The sequence below is a fragment of the Manis javanica genome, chromosome 11, assembly GCF_040802235.1.
Source record: "Manis javanica isolate MJ-LG chromosome 11, MJ_LKY, whole genome shotgun sequence".
NCBI lineage: Eukaryota > Metazoa > Chordata > Mammalia > Pholidota > Manidae > Manis > Manis javanica.
In genome coordinates, this window is record NC_133166.1 from 69,212,775 (window position 1) to 69,232,017 (window position 19,243).

Below are 19,243 nucleotides of genomic sequence, written 5' to 3' on the forward strand. Positions count from 1 at the left end.
AAAAGAACATCCTGGTCACGCATTCCATGAGCAACTAACAGAACTCTGCTGAGCCTAACTTTGCCTGGCTACCGCTGACATCAATACTGTGCTTGATTGTCTATTGGATAATGCTATGTCCTGGAATCATGTAACCCCACTGCATTATATAAACCCTGGACCTTCAATAAAGTTTTGCTGGAGACGCGAAGGAGCGTCAGCCCTCCCCACCTCTCTTGTATCCTTTATTCCGGTCTCCTCACATCCTTCGGTAGCCCTGTTCGACTGTTGCGGCTGGACCACGACAGGGATCTTACATTCTTAGGGTAAATTCCTAGGAGTGAAATTCCTGGGTAAAATAGTATTTCTATTTGTAGATTTTTAAGGAACCTCCATATTGCTTTCCACAATGGTTGAACTAGTTTATATTTTCACCAGCAGTGTAGGATTTCCCTTTCTCCACATCCTCACCAGCATTTGTGGTTGTTTGTCTTTTGGATGGTGGCCATCCTAACTGGTGGGAGGTGATATCTCATTGTGGTTTTAATTTGCATTTCTCTGATGATTAGCGATGTGGAGCATCTTTTCATGTGCCTGTTGGCCATCTGAATTTCTTCTTTGGGGAACTGTCTGTTCATATCCACTGCCCATTTTTTAATAGGGTTATTTGTTTTTTGGGTGTTGAGGCATGTGAGTTCTTTATTATTATGGATGTTAACCCCTTGTCAGATATGTCATTTACAGATATATTCTCCCATCTGTAGGATGCCTTTTTCTTCTGCTGATGGTGTCCTTTGCTGTACAGAAACTTCTTAGTTTGATGTAGTCCCATTTGTTCATTTTTCCTTTTGTTTCCCTTGCCCAAGGAAATGCATTCAGGAAAAAGTTGCTTATGTTTATATTCAAGAGATTTTTGCCTATGTTTTCTTCTAAGAGTTTTATGGTTTCCTGACTTACATTCAGGTCTTTGATCCATTTTGAGTTTACTTTTGTGAATGAGGTTAGACAATAATCCAGTTTCATTCACTTACATGTAGCTGTCCAGTTTTTCCAACACCAGTTGTTGAAGAGATTGTCATTTCTCCATTGGTTCCATGGCTCTTTTATCATATATTAATTAACCATATATAGTTGGGTTTATATCTGGGCTCTCTAGTCTGTTCCATTGGTCTATGGGTGTGTTCTTGTGCCAGTACAAAACTGTCTTGATTACTGTGGCTTTGTAGTAGAGCTTGGAGTTGGGGAGTGTAATCCCCCCAGCTTTATTCTTCCTTCTCAGGATTGCTTTGGCTATTCAGGGTTTTTTGTTGTTCCATGTGAACTTTAGAACTATTTGCTCTAATTCATTGAAGGATGCTGTTGGTATTTGGATAGGGATTGCATTGAACCTGTAGATTCCTTTAGGGATGATAGCCATTTTGACAATATTAATTCTTCCTATCCATTATCAGGGGATGTGTTTCCTTTTAGTGGAATCCTCTTTCATTTCTCTCATGAGTGTCTTGTAGTTTTCAGAATATAGGTCTTTCACTTCCTTGGTTAGTTTATTCCTAGGTATTTTATTCTTTTTGATGCAATTGTGAATGGAATTGTTTTCCTGATTTCTCTCTCTGCTAGTTCATCATTAGTGTATAGGAATGCAGCATATTTCTGTGTATTAATTTTGTATCCCACAAGTTTGATGAATTCAGACATAAGATCTAATAGTTTTGGAGAGGATTCTTTAGGGTTTTTTGCATACAATATCATGTCATCTGCAAACAGGGACAGTTTGACTTCTTCCTTGCCAATCTGGGTGCCTTTTATTTCTTTGTGTTGTCTGATTGCCAAGTCTACAACCTCCAGTACTATGTTGAATAGACGTGGGGAGAGTGAGCATCCTTGTCTTGTTCCCGATCTTAAAGGAAAAGCGTTCAGCTTCTCGCTGCTAAGTATAGTGTTAGCTGTGGGTTGTCATATGTGGCCTTTATTATGCTGAGGTACTTGCCCTCTATACCCATTTTGTTGAGAGTTTTTATCATGAATGGATGTTGAATTTTGTTGAATGCTTTTTCAGCATCTATGGAGATGATCATGTGGTTTTGTCCTTCTTTTTGTTGATGTGGTGGATGATGTTGATGGATTTTCGCATGTTGTACCATCCTTGCATCCCAGGAATAAATCCTACTTGATCTTTTTGATGTATTTTTGAATTCGGTTTGCTAATATTTTGTTGAGTATTTTTGCATCTATGTTCATCAGGGATATTGGTCTGTAGTTTTCTTTTTTTGCAGTATCTTTGCCTGGTTTTGGTATCAGAGTGTTGCTGGGTTCATAAAATGAGTTTGGAAGTATTTCCTACTGTACTACTTTTTGGAAAACTTTAAGGAGGATGGGTATTAGTTCAGTGAAACCATCTGATCCAGGAGTTTTGTTCTTAGGTTGTTTTTGATTACTAATTCAATTTCGTTAGAAGCAGTTTTTCTCTTCAGACTTTGTTTCTTTCTGTGTCAGTCTTGGAAGGTTATATTTTTCTAGAAAGTTGTCCATTTCTTCTAGGTTACCCAGTTTGTTAGCATATAATTTTTCATAGTATTCTTTCAGAATTCTTTTCATTTCTGTGGTGTCTATAGTGATTTTTCCTTTCTTATTTCTGATTCTGTTTATGCGTGTAGACTGTCTTTTTTTTCTTGATGTCTCACTAGCATTTTATCGATTTTGTTTATTTTCTCAAAGAACCAGCTCCTGCTTTCATTGATTCTTTCCATTGTTTCATTCTTCTCTATTATATTTATTTCTGCTCTAATCTTTATTATGTCCCTCCTTCTACTGACTTTGGGCCTCATTTGTTCTTTTTTCTAGTTTCATTAATTGTGAGTTTAGACTATTCATATGGGATTGTTCTATATGGAATTGTTCTTTCCTGAGGTAGGCCTGTATTGCAATATACTTCCCTCTTAGCAATGCCTTCACTGCGTTCCACAGATTTTGCGGTATTGAGTTATGTTTTTCATTTGTCTTCATGTATTGCTTGATCTCTGTTTTTATTTGGTCATTGATCCACTGGATATTTAGGAGCATGTTATTAAGCTTCCACGTGTTTGTGGACTTTTTTGTTTTCTCTGCGTAATTTATTTCTAGTTTCCTACCTTTGTGGTCTGAGAAGCTGGTTGGTGCAATTTTAAACTTTTTGAATTGACTGAGGCTGTTTTTGTGGCCTAGGATATGATCTATTCTTGAAAATGTTCTAAAATGCACTTGAGAAAAATGTGTATCCTTTTGCTATTGGGTGTAGAGTTCTGTAGATGTCTATTAGGTCCATCTGTTCTAGTGTGTTGTTCAATGCCTCTGTCTCCTTATTTATTTTCTGTCTGGTTGATCTGTCCTTTTGAGTGAGTGGTATGTTGAAGTCTCCTAGAATGAATGCATTGCATTCTATTTTCCCTTTTAATTCTGTTAGTATTTGGTTCACATATGTATGTGATCCTCTGTTGGGTGCATAGATATGTATAATGGTTATATCATCTTGTTGAATTGACCCCTTAATCAGTATGTAATGTCCTTCTTTGTCTCTTGTGATTTTCTTTGTCTTGAAGTCTATGTTGTCTGATTCAAGTAATGTAACTTCTGCTTTTTTCTCCGTTAGTTGCATGAAATATCTTTTTCCATCCCTTCAATTTTATTCTGTGTATGTCTTTGGTTTTGAAGTGTGTCTCTTGTAGGCAGCATACAGATGGGTCTTGCTTTTTTATCCATTCAGTGACTCTCTGTCTTTTGATTGGTGCATTCAGACCATTTACACTTATGGTGATTATAAATAGGTATGTACTTATTGCCATTGCAGGCTTTAGATTCATGGTTACCAGTGGTTCAAGGGTAACTTCCTTACTATCTAACAGTCTAACTTAAGTCATTTAATATTCTATTATAAACACAACCTAAAGGTTCTTGGGTTTTTTTCCTCCTTTTTCTTTCTCCTCCATTCTTTATATATTAGGTATCATATTCTGTAGTCTTTGTCTATCAATTCATTGACTTTGGGAGTAGTTGATTTGATTTTGCATGTGCTTAGTAATTAATTGTTCTACTTTCTTTGCTGTGTTTCTATTTCCTCTGGTGACAGCTATTTGGCCTTAGGAATACTTCCATCTATTGCAGTCCCTCCAAAATACACTGTAGGAGTGGTTTGTGAGAGATAAATTCTCTCAGCTTTTGCTATTCTGAAAATTGTTTAATCCCTCCTTCAAATTTAAATGATTGTCTTGCCAGGTAGAGTATTCCTGGTTTGAGGTCCTTCTGCTTCACTGCATTAAGTATGTCATGCCACTCCCTTTTGTCCTGTAAGGTTTCTGCTGAGAAGTCTAATGATAGCCTGACAGGCTTTCCTTTGTATGTGATCTTATTTATCTCTCTGGCTGCTTTTAATAGTCTATCCTTATCCTTGATCTTTGCCATTTTAATTATTAGATGACTTGGTGTTGTCTTCCTTGAGTCCCTTGTGTTGGAAGATCTGAGCACCTCCATGGCCTGAGAGGATATCTCCTTCCCCAGATTGGGGAAGTTTTCAGCAATTACCTCCTCAAAGACACTTTCTATCCCTTTTCCTCTCTCTTCCTCTTCTGGTTCCCTGTAATGCAAACATTGTTCCATTTGGATGTCACACCGTTCTCTTAGTATTCTTTCATTGTTAGATATCCTTTTTTCTCTCTGTGCCCCAATTTATTTGTATTCCTCTTCTCTAATTTCTATTCCATTTACCATCTCTTCTACTACATCTAATCTGCTTTTAAATCCCTCCATTGTGTGTTTCATTTCAGATATGCAATTTCTTAATGATGGAATCTCCATCCTAAATTCATTCCTTTGTTCTTGAATATTTTTCTGTATCTCCATGAACATGTTGATGATTTTTGTTTTGAACTCTCTTTTAAGAAGATTGGTGAGTTCAGTTTCATTTGGCCCTGTTTCTGGTGTTCCCAAGATTTTTGCTTGAACCATATTCCTTTGATGTTTCCTATTCGTATGTGGCGCCCTCTAGTGCCAAGAAGCTGTACTCTCTGGAGCTGCTCAGTCCCTGGACTGATGTCAGGGGTTTCAGGGAAGCAGCACTGGTGCCTGGGGGTAGAAAGGACTGTTTCCTGCTTCCCAGTTGCAGGGCCTGTCTCCACTGTCAGAACCAGTGGGCTGAGCACACAGGTGTAAGCCTCTTTCCTTTGCGTCTGTAGCTGCCATAGGTGGAGCCTCCATCTGGCTGGTCTAGCATCAGGGCAGGGACTGCCAGTTTGTGAGCCAGTGCCAGAAGGCTGGGCTGAAGGAGCAGCAGGCTGCATATCATACTGGGGGGCCTTGGAGCTCAGTAGCCAGCCAGGGCTATGGAGCACCTGAAGCTCCTGAAAGTTCCCAACCTGCTGGGCAGAGCATGCCCATACAACCTTGTCCACCTATCCCTTCTCCCATACAGCAAGCTCAGTGGAAACCCCACCTCTTCAGCAGCCCTGTTGCTGCTAGGAAGCCTCTGAGACCACCTGCCTTTCCTTTGTCCCAGAGCAGCCAGGTGTGGATCTCTGTCCTCCACAAATGGCTGGAATCTCAGCCTCTCCAAGTATTAGGCCTGTCTTAGGCTTTCCAACCCCAGTAATCTCCAGAGCACCATACAATGTAGGTTTGTGCTCCCAGAGCAGATCTCCAGGGCTAGGTGATCAGCAGCCCTAGACTTTCATCCCCACTCCCCACTCCATTTCTCTTCCTCCCACTGGTGAACTGGGGTGAGAAAGGGCTTGGGTCCCCCTGGATCAAGGATTCGGTATGTTACCCAGTTTCATGAGGTCTCCTTTGTTCTCCAGGTGTATGCAGTCCAGCACAGCCTTCTTTCCTTTTGCTCTTTTAGTAGTAGTAGTAACTATATTTTCGTATTATATGTGGTTTTGGGAGGAGTTCTCTGTCTCACCTCTCACCACCATCTTGAATCTCCCTGTTTCTTAAGAATTCTTAAGAACAAAGAGTAAGCCCTCTGTTGTCTGTGCCTGAGGGTCTCAGTATATCCCTTAGCAGAGAGTTAAGTTGTGGGTAAAATTGTAATATTTCCAGAATATCTTGCTTGGCTTTAATATATCTGCATATCAATAGGCATTCAAAGGTGGAAAGAAGTATGGCTTTAGTGCAATTGCATCATTCCTTAGGGGTGGAGAGAAGTTCATCTCCATATCAATGGGTAATTACCTGGCCAAGGAGGGCTTATCTGTACCCAAGAGGTGAGGGGAGGACCAGTTTTACTTCTTCCAGAGCAGGAAAGAGAAGGGCCTGGACTGTAGTTTGGAAGCAATATACGGGTTTTTTAATTCATTTCTCCCTTTGACTGATTTCAGTTATTAGAGGTATTTTGCTCTGGAATTTCCTTTCCCCAGATTACATAACTGTTTATTGGGTTTTTGTTTGTTTATTTATTTGTTTGGTGTACTTATTTATTTTTATTTTTTATTAAGGTATTATATATATACACTCTTATGAAGTTTTCACAAGAAAAAACAATGCAGTTACTACATTTCCCCATATTATCAAGTCCCCACTAATATTCCAATGCAGTCACTGTCCATCAGGGTAGTAAGATGCCAGATTCACTATTTGCCTTCTCTGTGCTACACTGTTTTCCCCATGATCCCTCACACCATGTGTACTAAACATAATACCCATCAATCCCCTACTCCCTCCCTCCCCAACCACCCTCCCACTCACACACCCCTTTGGTAACCACTAGTTCCTTCTTGGAGTCTCTGAGTCTGCTGCTATTTTGTTCCTTCAGTTTTCCCTTGTTGTTATACTCCACAAGTGAGGGAAATCGTTTGGCACTTCTCTTTCTTGCCTGGTTTATTTCACTGAGCATAATGTCCTCCAGCTCCATCCATGTTGTTGCAAATGGTAGTATTCATTTCTTTCTTATGGCCAAATACTATTCCATTGTGTATATCTACCACATCTTCTTTATCCATTCATCTACTGATGGACACTTAGGTTGCTTCCATATCTTGTCTATTGTAAATAGTGCTGTGATTAACATAGGAGTGCATATGTCTTTTTGAAACTGAGAAGTTGTATTCTTTGGATAAATTCCAGGGAGTGGGATTCCTGGGTCAAATGGCATTTCTATTTTTAGTTTTTTAAGGAACATCCATATTGCTTTTCACAATGGTTGAACTAGCTTACATTACCACCAGCAGTGTAGGAGGGTTCCCCTTTCTCCCCATACTCACCACCATTTGTTCTTAGTCTTTCCAAATCTGGCCATCCTTACTGGTGTTAGGTGATATCTCATTGTGGTTTTAATTTGCATTTCCCTGATGATTAGTGATGTGAAGCATCTTTTCATGTGTCTGTTGGCCATCTGAATTATTTCTTTGGAGAAATGTGTGTTCATATCCTCTGCCCATTTTTTAATTGGGTTATTGCTTTTGGGATGTTGAGGTGTGTGAGTTCTTTATATATTTTGGATGTTCACCCCTTGTCGGATATGTCATATGCAAATATATTCTCCCATACTGTAGGATGGTGTCCTTTGCCATAGAGAAACTTTTTAGTTTGATGTAGTCCCATGAATTCATTTTTGCTTTAGTTGCAAAGGTCCATCTTGCTTGAGGAGATGCGTTCAGGAAGAAGTTGCTCATGCTTATATTCAGGAGATTTTTGCCTATGTTGTCTTCTATGAGTTTTATGGTTTCATGACTTACATTCAGGTCTTTGATCCATTTCGAGTTTACTTTTGTGTATGGGGTTAAACAATAATCCAGTTTCAGTCTCTTGCATGTAGCTGTTGAAGAGGCTGTCATTTCCCCATAGTATGTCCATAGCTCCTTTATCATATATTAACTCACCATGTATGGTTGGGTTTACATCAGGGCTCTCTATTCTGTTACATTGGTCTATGGGTCTGTTCTTGTGCCAGTACCAAATTGTTTTGATTACTGTGGCCTTGTAGTAGAGCTTGAAGTTGCTGAGTATAATCCCCCCAGCTTCATTCTTCCTTCTCAGAATTACTTTTGCTATTTGGGGTCTTTTGTGATTCCATATGAACTTCAGAATGATTTGCTCTAGTTCTTTGAAGAATGCTGTTGGTATTTTGATAGGAATTGCATTGAATCTGTAGATTGCTTAAGGCAGGATGGCCATTTTGACAATATTAACTCTTCCTATCCATGAGCACAGGATGTGTTTCCATTTATTGATATCTTCTTTAATTTCTCTCATGAGTGTCTTGTAGTTTTCAGACTATAGGTCTTTCACTTCCTTGGTTAGGTTTACTCCTAGGTATTTTATTCTTTTCAATACGACTGCGAATGGAATTGTTTTCCTGATTTCTCTTTCTGCTAGTTCATTGTTAGTGTATAGGAATGCAGCAGATTTCTGTGTATTAATTTTGTATCCTGCAACTTTGCTGAATTCAGACATTAGATCTAGTAGTTTTGGAGTGGAGTCTTTAGGATTTTTTATGTACAATATCATGTCATCTGCACACACAGACAGTTTAACTATTTCCTTGCCAATTTGGATGCTTTCTATTTCTTTGTGTTGTCTGATTGCCAAGTCTACAACCTCCAGTACTATGTTGAATTGAAGTGGGGAGAGTGGGCATCCTTGTCTTGTTCCCAATCTTAAAGGAAAAGCTTTCAGCTTCTTGCTGCTAAGTGTTAGCTGTGGTTTGTCATATATGGTCTTTATTGTGCTCAGGTACTTGCCCTCTATACCCATTTTGTTGAGAGTTTTTATCATGAATGGACGTTGAATTTTGTCAAATGCTTTTTCAGCATCTATGGAGATGATCATGTGGTTTTGTCCTTCTTTTTGTTGATGTGGTGGATGATGTTGATGGATTTTCGCATGTTGTACCATCCTTGCATCCCTGGAATAAATCCTACTTGATCATGATGGATGATCTTTCTGATGTGTTTTAAAATTCAGTTTGCTAATATTTTGTTGAGTATTTTTGCATCTATGTTCATTAGGGATATTGGTCTGTAATTTTCTTTTTTTGTGCTATCTTTGCCTGGTTTTGGTATTAGAGTCATGATGGCTTCATAGATTGGGTTTGGAAGTATTCCCTCTTCTTCTACTTTTTGGAAAACTTTAAGGAGGATGGGTATTATGTCTTCACTAAATGTTTGATAAAATTAAGCAGTGAAGGTTTCTGGTACAGGGGTTTTGTTCTTAGGTCGTTTTTTGATTACCAATTCAATTTCATTACTGGTAATTGGTCTGTTCAGATTTTCTGTTACTTTCTGGGTCAGCCTTGGAAGGTTACATTTTCCTAGAAAGGTGTTCATTTCTTCTAGGTTACCCAGTTTGTTAGAATATAATTTTTCATAGTATTCTCTCATAATTCTTTGTATTTCTGTGGGGTCTGTAGTGATTTTTCCTTTCTCATTTCTGATTCTGTTTATGTGAGTAGACTCTTTTTTTCTTGATAAGTCTGGGTAGGGGTATCTACTTTTTTTATTTTCTTGAAGAACCAGCTCTTGTTTTCATTGATTCTTTGTATTGTTTTATTCTTCTCAATTTTATTTTTTTCTGCTCTAATCTTTATTATGTCCCTCCTTGTACTGACTTTGGGCCTCATTTGTTCGTCTTTTTCTATTTTTGTTAATTGTGACTTTAGACTGGTCATATGGGATTGTTCTTCTTTCCTGATGTAGGCCTGTATTGCAATAGACTTTCCTCTTAGCATGGCCTTGGTAGAATCCCACAGATTTTTGTAGTGCTGAATTATTGTTGTGATTTGTCTCCATATTTTGCTTGATCTCTTTTTTTATTTAGTCATGGATCCATTGGTTTTTAGGAGCATGTTGTGAAGCCTCCATGTGCTTGTGGGATTTTTCATTTTCTTTGCAAAATTTACTTCTAGTTTCATACCTTTGTGGTCTGAGAAACTGGTTGGTACAATTTGAGTCTTTTTAATTTACCAAGGCTCTTTTTGTGGCCTAGTATATGATCTATTCTTGAAAATATTCCATGTGCACTTGAGAAGAATATGTACTTGGTTGCTTTTGGGTGTAGAGTTCTGTAGATGTCTCTTAGGTCCATCTGTTCTAATGTGTTGTTCAGTGCCTCTGTCTCCTTACTTATTTTCTGTCTGGTTGATCTGTCCTTCAGAGTGAGTGGAGTGTTGAAGTCTCCTAGAATGAATGCATTGCATTTTATTTCCCCTTTTAATTCTGTTAGTATTTGTTTCAGATATGTAAGTGTTCCTGTGTTGTGTGCATAGATATGTATAATGGTTATATCTTCTTGCTGGATTGACCCCTAAATCATTATGTAATGGCCTTCTTTGTCTCTTGTGATTTTCCTTGTCTTGAAGTCTATTTTGTCTGATACAAGTACTGCAACTTCTGTTTTTTTCTCCCTATTATTTGCATGAAATATATTTTTCCATCCCTTCACTTTTAGTCTGTGCATGTCTTTCAGTTTAAAGTGAGTCTCTTATAGGCAGCATATAGATGAGTCTTGTTTTTCATCCATTCAGTGACTCTATATCTTTTGATTGGTGTATTCAGTCCATTTACATTTAGGGTGATTATCAATAGGTATGTACCTATTGCCATTTCAGGCTTTAGATTCATGGTTACCAAAGGTTCAAGGTTAATTTCCTTACTATCTAAGAGTCTAATGTAACTCACTTAATATGCTATTACAAACACAATCTAAAGGTTCTTTTTTTTTCTACTCCTTTTTCTTCCTCCTCCATTCTTTATATATTAGGTATCATATTCTGTACTCTTTGTTTACCCTTGATTGACTTTGGGTATAGTTAATTTAATTTTGCATTTGCTTAGTAATTAGCTGTTCTACTTTCTTTACTGTGGTTTATTACCTCTGGTAACAGCTATTAAACCTTTGGAACACTTCCATCTGTAGCAGTCCCTCCAAAATACACTGTAGAAACGGTTTGTGGTTGGTAAATTCTCTCAGCTTTTGCTTATCTGAAAAGTGTTTAATCCCTCCTTCAAATTTAAATGATAATCTTGCCGGATAAAGTAACCTTGTTTCGATGCCCTTCTGCTTCATTGTATTAAATACATCATGCCACTCCCTTCTGGCCTGTAAGGTTTCTACTGAGAAGTCAGCTGATAGCCTGATGGGCTTTCCTTTGTATGTGATCTTATTTCTCTCTCTGGCTGCTTTTAATAGTCTGTCCTTATCCTTGATTGTTGCCATTTTAATTATTATATGTCTTGGTGTTGTCTTCCTTGGGTCCCTTCTGTTGGGAGATCTGTGCATCTCCAGGGTCTGAAAGATTGTTTTCTTCCCCAAATTGGGGAAGTTTTCACAAATTACCTCCTCAAAAACACTTTTTATCCTTTTTTCTCTCTTCTTGTTCTTCTGGTACCCTTATAATGCAAATAATCTTTCTTTTGAATTGGTCACACAATTCTCTCAATAGTCTTTCATTCTTGGAGTTCCTTTTTTCTCTGTGTGCCTCAGCTCCTTTGTATTCCTTTTCTCTAATTTCTATTTCACTGATCATCTCCACCATATCTAATCTGTTTTTAATACCCTCCATTGTGCTCTTCAACAATTGGATCTCTGACCAAAATTCATTCCTGAGTTCTTGAATATTTTTCTGTACCTCCATGAGCATTTTAATGATTTTTATTTTGAAATACCTTTCAGGAAGATTCATGAGGTTGATGTTTAAATCTTTCTCAGGAGTTGTATTCATAATTTTACTTTGCACCAGTTTCCTTTGGCATTTCATATTTGTACATGGCACCCTCTAGTGCCCAGAAGCTCTACTCTCTGGAGCTGCTCAGTCCCTGAAGCAATGTCTGGAGTCACAGGGGAGTGGTATTGGTGCCTGGGGTGAGGAAAGAGCTGTTTCCTGCTTCCCAGCTGCTATGCCTGTCTCCACTGCCTAAATCAGTGAGCCAAGCACACAGGTATAAGCCTCTATGCTTTGCATTTGTTGCTGTAGATGGGCCTTCCCTCTGGCTGGCCTAATGCCAGGGTAGGGTTTGCCAGTTTGTGAGCCAGGTGGGGCTTGCTGGGAGAAAGGTGCAGTCGCTGTGTATCACGAAGGGGTTCCTGGAAGCTGTGTAGCTAGCCATGGAGCTGGAGTGCCTGAAGATCGTGAAAGCTCCCAACATGCTGGACAATTTTGTCTACCTGTCCTTTCTCCTCAGCAGTAAGATCTGTGCAATCCTTGCCCCGTTAGCAGCCCTCTTTCTGTTAGGAAGTCTCCCAGAGGAGCCAGATATGGATCCCTGCTTCCCACAAGCAGCTGGAATCTCAGTCTCTCCAGGTATTCTGCCTGTCTTAGCTCTCCAAACCCCTAATCATGAGAGTACCATGCAAGCACCATGAAATGTAGGTTTGTGCTCCCAGAGAAGATCTCCGGAGTTAGATATTCAGCAGTCCCAGGCCTCCACTCCCTCCCCACTCAGTTTCTCTTCCGCCGGTGAGCCAGGGTTGGGAAAGGGCTTGGGTCCCGCTGGGCCATGGCTTTGGTATGTTACCTTGTTCTGTGAGGTTTATTCTTTTCTCCAGGTGTATGCAGTTTGGCACAGTCCTCTTTCCTTTTGCTCTTCAGGATTAGTTGTATTAATTATATTTTCATATTATATGCAGTTTTAGGAGGAACCCTCTGTCTCACCTCTCACATCATCATCTTTCATCTTCATTGTTTTTGAATGAAAAAATGAATGAGTATAAAGGGAGTTTTGTGCCCACATTGTTGGAGTGCAGTCACACATTATCCTCACCAGGCATCAGCCAACCTAGCCTTTTAATCATTCTTAGTGAGACATGAGGTTTTCATTCCTTTTAAGCCTGAGAGCAAAGGAACAAAAAGAGATTTTCCTTCACAAAAGTACTGTTGTGTCAGTACTTTGCACTTCTGTAATTAGGAGATGTTTCTGTAGTATTTCTCCCTCAGTTCCATCCAGGGCTTGAGGGCTGAAAATGAAGGGCCCCCACCAGTAAGATGGCGAACTTCTGGCTTCTCTCCGGCTCCTCGGTTCCTGAAGGCTCCACCTGAAGACCAATCACCTCTCTCCCCCCTCCCACTCCCAGCACCTAGCCAATAGCCACCAGCCCTGTAGAAGTGACACCTCAATCAGCTCATGCCCCTTCATATATAACCCAGCACCTTTCCCTAATAAAGCAGAATTCTCCGGTGAATTGCTGCTGTGTGTCGCTCCTTTCTTTTCAGAAACAATCACCTCATGTCTATCACACTATCATCACTAGATGCTTCACATCCCTTACACTGTCACTAGATGCCTCATGTCTCTCACACTGTTGCTAGGTGCACCTTTATTATTTTATTCCCAGCTCAGGGAATAGCTTCTTCCCTGTTATCCTTGTATTATTTCAAATCTTCAGACTGACCATCCATCTATCTGGCAGACTCACCTTCTTCATTCAGATGATTTACCCACCTTGTTGCTAACACACAAGTGATTCTCAACATTCCATGCTTAATAATTAGGAAGTGATAGAGTTTTACCTGATAGGCAAAAGAGGAAAGACATTCAAGGTATGGGACCAACTTCATCTTAAGTACTGTGTTAGGAAACAGAATGGGGTGTTTGAAGAACCACAGAAGCACAGTATTTCCAGAGTCTTGTGCTGGGGAGATAAGAAGAGCAGTTGGAAAAGCTGAGCCTGGATCATGAAGAGTCCTGTCTACCATGACAAGAATGTCTTTTAGGCATTCAGAAGCTGTTGAAGGGGACACTGGGTGATTACAAATTACATGAACTTTTACAAAGATAAAGCTGACAGAAACATGGAGAATTAATTGGAGGGGATAAGACTAGGAACAGGGTCAACAGGGTCTGAGGCCATTAGAGTTCTCAGATGAGACATGGTGTGGTCTCAGCCAGCTGAGAGGTACAGCTGATGGAGATTTAGTGACTGGTTAGATGGCTGTGAGAGGATGTGAGAAGGAGTCAAAGTCAATTCATAGGTTACTGAATAAATGAGGGGATACAAGGAAAAGCATATTTTGGTAGGAGTAATATATTTAGTTCAGTCTTGGACAGGCTGAACTTGAAGTGTCTATGGGACACCTAGGTGAAAATGTTCTGTAGATATATGGATATAAATTTTGAGGGAGAGGTGAATAGAAATGAAGTCATCTAAGGAAAGCATGTAAACTAGAGAAAGTAAGGAACAAACTGAAGGGCTCTAGGGACCACCAGGACTGGAGGAAACACACACAGAGTGCTTAGAATAGGACCTGACTCATAGTGAGCACTGGTCTTCCTTGCTTGGGGTTGTACCTATTTCCCTAGGAAAGGAAGGGGAGATGAAGGCAAGAACAGGATAGTCCAGACTATTCTTACTCTTTGTCTTGGATTATCCCCCATTTCTAAGATGTGGGGGCCTTGGCCTGATCCGAGTGCTAACTGGAGTCCATAACTGTGCATGGGTGAGGGATGATGCACCCAGAGCTTGGTGATTGTTCTGGGCTTTGCCAGGAGTCAGCAGTCAGCAAAGCATACTCAGAGAAAAAGCATACTCAGGAAGGGAGGCCTCAGGAGCCAGCCAAATGAGCTGCTAGGCTGACTTGTGCTACACTGGGTCCTTTGTCCTACTGAAACTGTCCACACACTGGAGCTGGGTTACATGCTGGCCTTGCATTCTGAGGATGGGCCTGGGACAGATATTGCAGTGGTATAAGCAGAGATGGATGGTCACACAGTCCCTCAGGACCATATCTCTATTCACCCAGGGTGTAATTGCTAGAGAGAATGTTCAGTACTTGATAATAATTGACATTTATATCTGATTGATTCACAGATTAGTTCATTTATGCTCTGATTTAAAGTGTGTATAGTGCTTGGGCATACCTCATTTGAGCTCATGCAGTCCTATAAGTTCAGCAAGATAGACATTTTTATGGAACTCGAATCTGGCTTATTCTTTAGATCCCAATGATATGAACTGGCTACAGAGTAGCTTTAGAAAGGTGATAAGCCTGTCCTGGACAACCACAGAGGTGGTTATGGCACCACACAGGATCCCCCACAGGGAAATGAAGCAAAGCATATAGCTCTGCCTGAACCTTTCCTCAGGTTTGTAGGCACACTTCTCCCTAGCACATGGATTATGGCACCTGAGACTGAGAAATGGGACCTTCTTTATTGAAGGACGTGTGAACTTAGGATCACTGGCTCTGGGACTATAAAGAGGCTCCAAGGCTGATCATGAGTAATCAAGAGGTAATTCAGTCAAGTGCATAGATAGATTAGGTTCCAGGATGATTATTACTACAAACCATTAATATTTAAAATAACTTTATAACTATTCCAAGTTCATTATTTTATATATGTCACCTTTTTCCTCTACTTCCATATTTCCTGTGGGAAAATCTTTAAAAATGTTTCTATGTTTACTTAAAGCCAGAAGAGAGAAAAGTGGAGAATCTAGAGCTAAAATTTTTGGCAACCCTGGAAAAAGCCCTAAACCTGAGCATGGAGTAGGGTGATAGCAAAAAAAAAGTGAACAAGCTTAACCGGAAAAGGAGACAAGGATGAACAAGAGTGTGTCCTGGGTGACCTGGGAGTGTTAGATGCCAGGAGTCCCCCCACCCGAGGCAGCTCCTCAAAGGCACTTTCCCTGGCAGATTCCAATACCCTGTTGCCAGTTCAGCACTGGTGTCTTCCCACTGGTTTACTCTTTCTGGTGAGGAATGGCGATGTCCTTCCCTTGCCCTCCCTGAAATTCTCTCCTTGTCTTCCTGACCCTCAATTTGCTTGCTCCTGAGACCCAGCTTCATAAAGATGATTAGGGAGTGGAAGTTTGAGTTTCTACTGTCTCTGTGAGCACCTCTGGTTGACAGAAGCCATTGTAAGCTCCCACCCTTCACTGAGTCTGGGGTCGAAGGGCTAAAGAGGAAAAAAGAACTTGGGAGGAGAGAAAACGGCCAAGGCTGGGAAGGATGGATGCATACGTGTGAGAATGGTGTGAGTACGATTGTCTGAGTCTCCCTAGCAGGGGCACTGACTGGAGCGGGGACGATGGGGTGGGGGTAGGGGCTCATGTGGGGCAATGTTGGCTGAAGGAAGGAGACAAGAGGTGTTCCCTGATCAAGAGGACTGGAGCTCTCTCATCTCTGCCTGCCTCTGTCCAAGGAAGGCACCTGTAACACTTGCTACTCATCTCCCAACTCCACTCACCTAGACCTAGAACAGCAGTCCCTAAACTGGAGTGGAGACTCTAGGCCAGGCTGGCAAAATGGAGATCCGGGAGATGAGCTTCAAAAGGAAAGGAGAAACCACCATCTATATCTATGGACCCCACCTTTTTCTAATGAATCTGAGACCTTCCCTCTTCTCTGCTGTTAAATCCCAGTCTAACCAGATGGGGGCTTCCTCTCTGACCACTCCCTTATTCTATCCTCCAGTCCATCCTTGGGGTCAGCAGGTGCAAAGTGCAGAGGCTGTAGCCTAGTGGGGACTTAACAAGGAGGAGGAGGTAAGTGGGAGACCAGTAGAAGGAGAGTGGACTGGAAGCTGCCATGCCAGGCAGACAGCTAGAGCTTGGCTTCCCTGCTCCTCCCTCTCCCCCAGGACCTGCCTGCCGAGCTAGCAGTTCTGGAGAGAGGTTCCAGCTGATCAGGGCACCCTGATCTTTGTAGGGGTTGTCCTTGGGGCCTCACGCTCCAGTGGGAGCTCTGGGTCAAGCTTATTCCTCACTGCTTGCTCAGAGAACTGGTGGTATCAAGCCTGGCACAGACGAATCCAGTCCTGACTCTGGCACTTCTCTGTGCCCACTGGCTGGATGCTCTGCAGGGGTTGTCCTATGTTCTGGTCACACAGCAGTCATCCTGACCTCAGTCCTCTTCGACCCAGCACTGCCCCAGGTGGCAGCCCAGCTGGTCACCCAGATAAGCAGCAGCTTGCCTGCTCCAATAGGGTGACACTCGGTAGGCAATGATGGTGGGTAGCTGGCAAAACTTTAAGGAATGAACAAAAGAGGGGGAACCCTGCTCTATACATTCTCTCATTAACTCACCTTCATATTATGCAAGTAAGCCAATGAGTTAAGCCCAGCAGCTTGAGAATTTGGGAGACTTGCTGCAGATGCTCAAAGTTTCCATGATGGACAGAGAGGTGGTGGGGTCTGGGGACTGAGGGGGAGGTGGGGGTATATGTTTTCTCCCACCCCTGGCCCTAGCATCTCTAGTCTCAGCTGGGTGAGGAGTCATATAGGCCAGGCTGTGGGCATGGAATTTTTCTCCACTGTCCAGCTGGTCCTCCCCACATCTGCTGTGGCTCAGCAGCAATGGGAAGCATGTGGGCCGAGCAGCCTGAGAGTGGGTTCCAGTGACTGCTGGAGGCTGGCATTGGTAAGAACCCAACCCATATCAAGCAGGCAGGGGGCTTCGGGAAGGCTGAGTTCAACTTCTTAAGTCAGACCCAGATTTTTCTTTCTTTATAAAGAGGCGAGGCTAATAAACAAGTGGTATGCAAATTATATTTAAATCATGCAAAATTACATAAAAGTATATGTAAGTTATGCAAAAATCCAAGCGAGCTTCTGAAAGTTCATGTAGTGGGGAGAACTTCTCCACCTAAAAGGCGGAAAGGCCAGGATTTTTGCTGTTGCTGCTGTTCTTCATGGATTTCATGTGCACAGAATATTCCTTGCTCATGACATCCCTTCCTCATTGGCCTATCTTTTTAAATAAAAATTAAGCATTATTATTAACCATCCATCCAACAGAAAAACTACGACCTTGACAGTCACTTTCAGAAACCCACATCTATATTCATAAATATACCACTTCATCCCCCTTGCTCCCCTAACCTAAAGTGAACACCATCTCCAATCCTGTTTTCATCAGTCTTCATTTTCTTTTTGTGTAATTTCATCTCATCTCTATGTACTTTGAAAAACAAAATTTCATATTAAATGTTTTCTAACTTTATGCATGCCATGTATCTCTTTATACTTGATATTTTACTGCTGAGATTTTTCCCTACTATTGAGTGTCACTGATATTTCCATCATTTTAATGGCTGCATACTTTTCCATCATGTGCCTCTGCTACCACTCACTCATCCATTCTCCTCTCAAGGGCATAGGAGCCGCTCCGCGTTTTTGGTGCTGTGAGCAGGGCTGCTCTAAGCATTGTATCTGTATCCTGGTGTAGGTCCAGAAAAGTTACTCTTGGGTGTGTAAGTGAGAGATTAAATTTCTGGGTCAGAAAGTCTGTGTTTGTTCTTTACCAGGTGGTGCTATACTGTGTCCAAAGTTATGATCCCAATTGTACTCAACCAGCATTTGTGTCCTCACCCTCATCTGAACCAAAGTACCTGTTGCCAAAGTCTATGCCCCTAATGCCATGATGTACCTCTGTCTCTCATCTTGGGGTCCTTTCTCAGAAGCAGCAAGAACCCTGCTTGGTTGGGATTTGGGAGAGTCACTGGGGCGAGGGTCACATCTCCTGAAGTCAGGAGGTGGTGGGACTTCCGGAACCCAAGAAACTCTAAGACCTCTGACAGGCTGTTCTTCTCCCATTACACTGGGAGTTCCAATCCCCTTGGTTCCCCCTAACCTGTTCCCAGCCCTTCTTCCTGCCTGTGGATGGGTTTGATGAACTTGTCACCTTTACTGTAACTCTTCCTGTTAGTCTCCAAGCTGGGTATCAGAGGAGGAGAGGAGCACCAGCCTTGATCTGGGTTCTTCCTCTCTCTCTGAAGGTGTACTGGACGGACCAATGCTGGGCACCAATATTACAGGCCTCTCTGTTAATCTGTATCCTCTTCTGGTGCGCAGAGGACAAGCTTGTGGCCCATGTGGCTACAGCGCATCCCATACCACCCTCCCCACCACCACACAGCCCCCACCCCTAGGTATCCACCCCTTACCAAGCCTGGGCACAGCTGACCTTCTGTCCCCAGGCTTGCCTTCCCCATTGTGTCCTTTTCTCTCTCTTTGACCAGCCTGTTTCTCCAGACATCCTGGCCCCAAGACCTTTCCCTAGGATCAAAAGGCTCAGGACTTCAGGGTCCCGATCACAGCCACATCAGGAGGCATCAGACCTTCCTGGCCTCCTAACCACAACTCAGTTCCTTCCTCTCAGCACTTCCTGCCAGGACATTGTGAGTCAGGAAAGATGAAGTACAAGCTGATTCTGAGATTTAACTACTGACCCCTTTCCCCTCCCCAGTTCCCCAACTCCACTCTCAGCCTATCCACGGAAGGTAGCTTCTTTCCCTTGTCTATCTCTGTGGTTTAGAAGGCCGGACTGAGGCTGGAAAGGGAGGTGCTGGCACGGGTTGGCGGTGGG

At 41.8% G+C, this 19,243-nt stretch overlaps 1 long non-coding RNA gene across 1 annotated transcript in view; it reads right to left on the reverse strand.

Annotated features, from left to right (window-relative positions):
* Positions 1–19,243, reverse strand: part of LOC118970647 (uncharacterized) — a 455,888-nt gene that overhangs the window by 274,832 nt on the left and 161,813 nt on the right. The window lies entirely within an intron of this gene.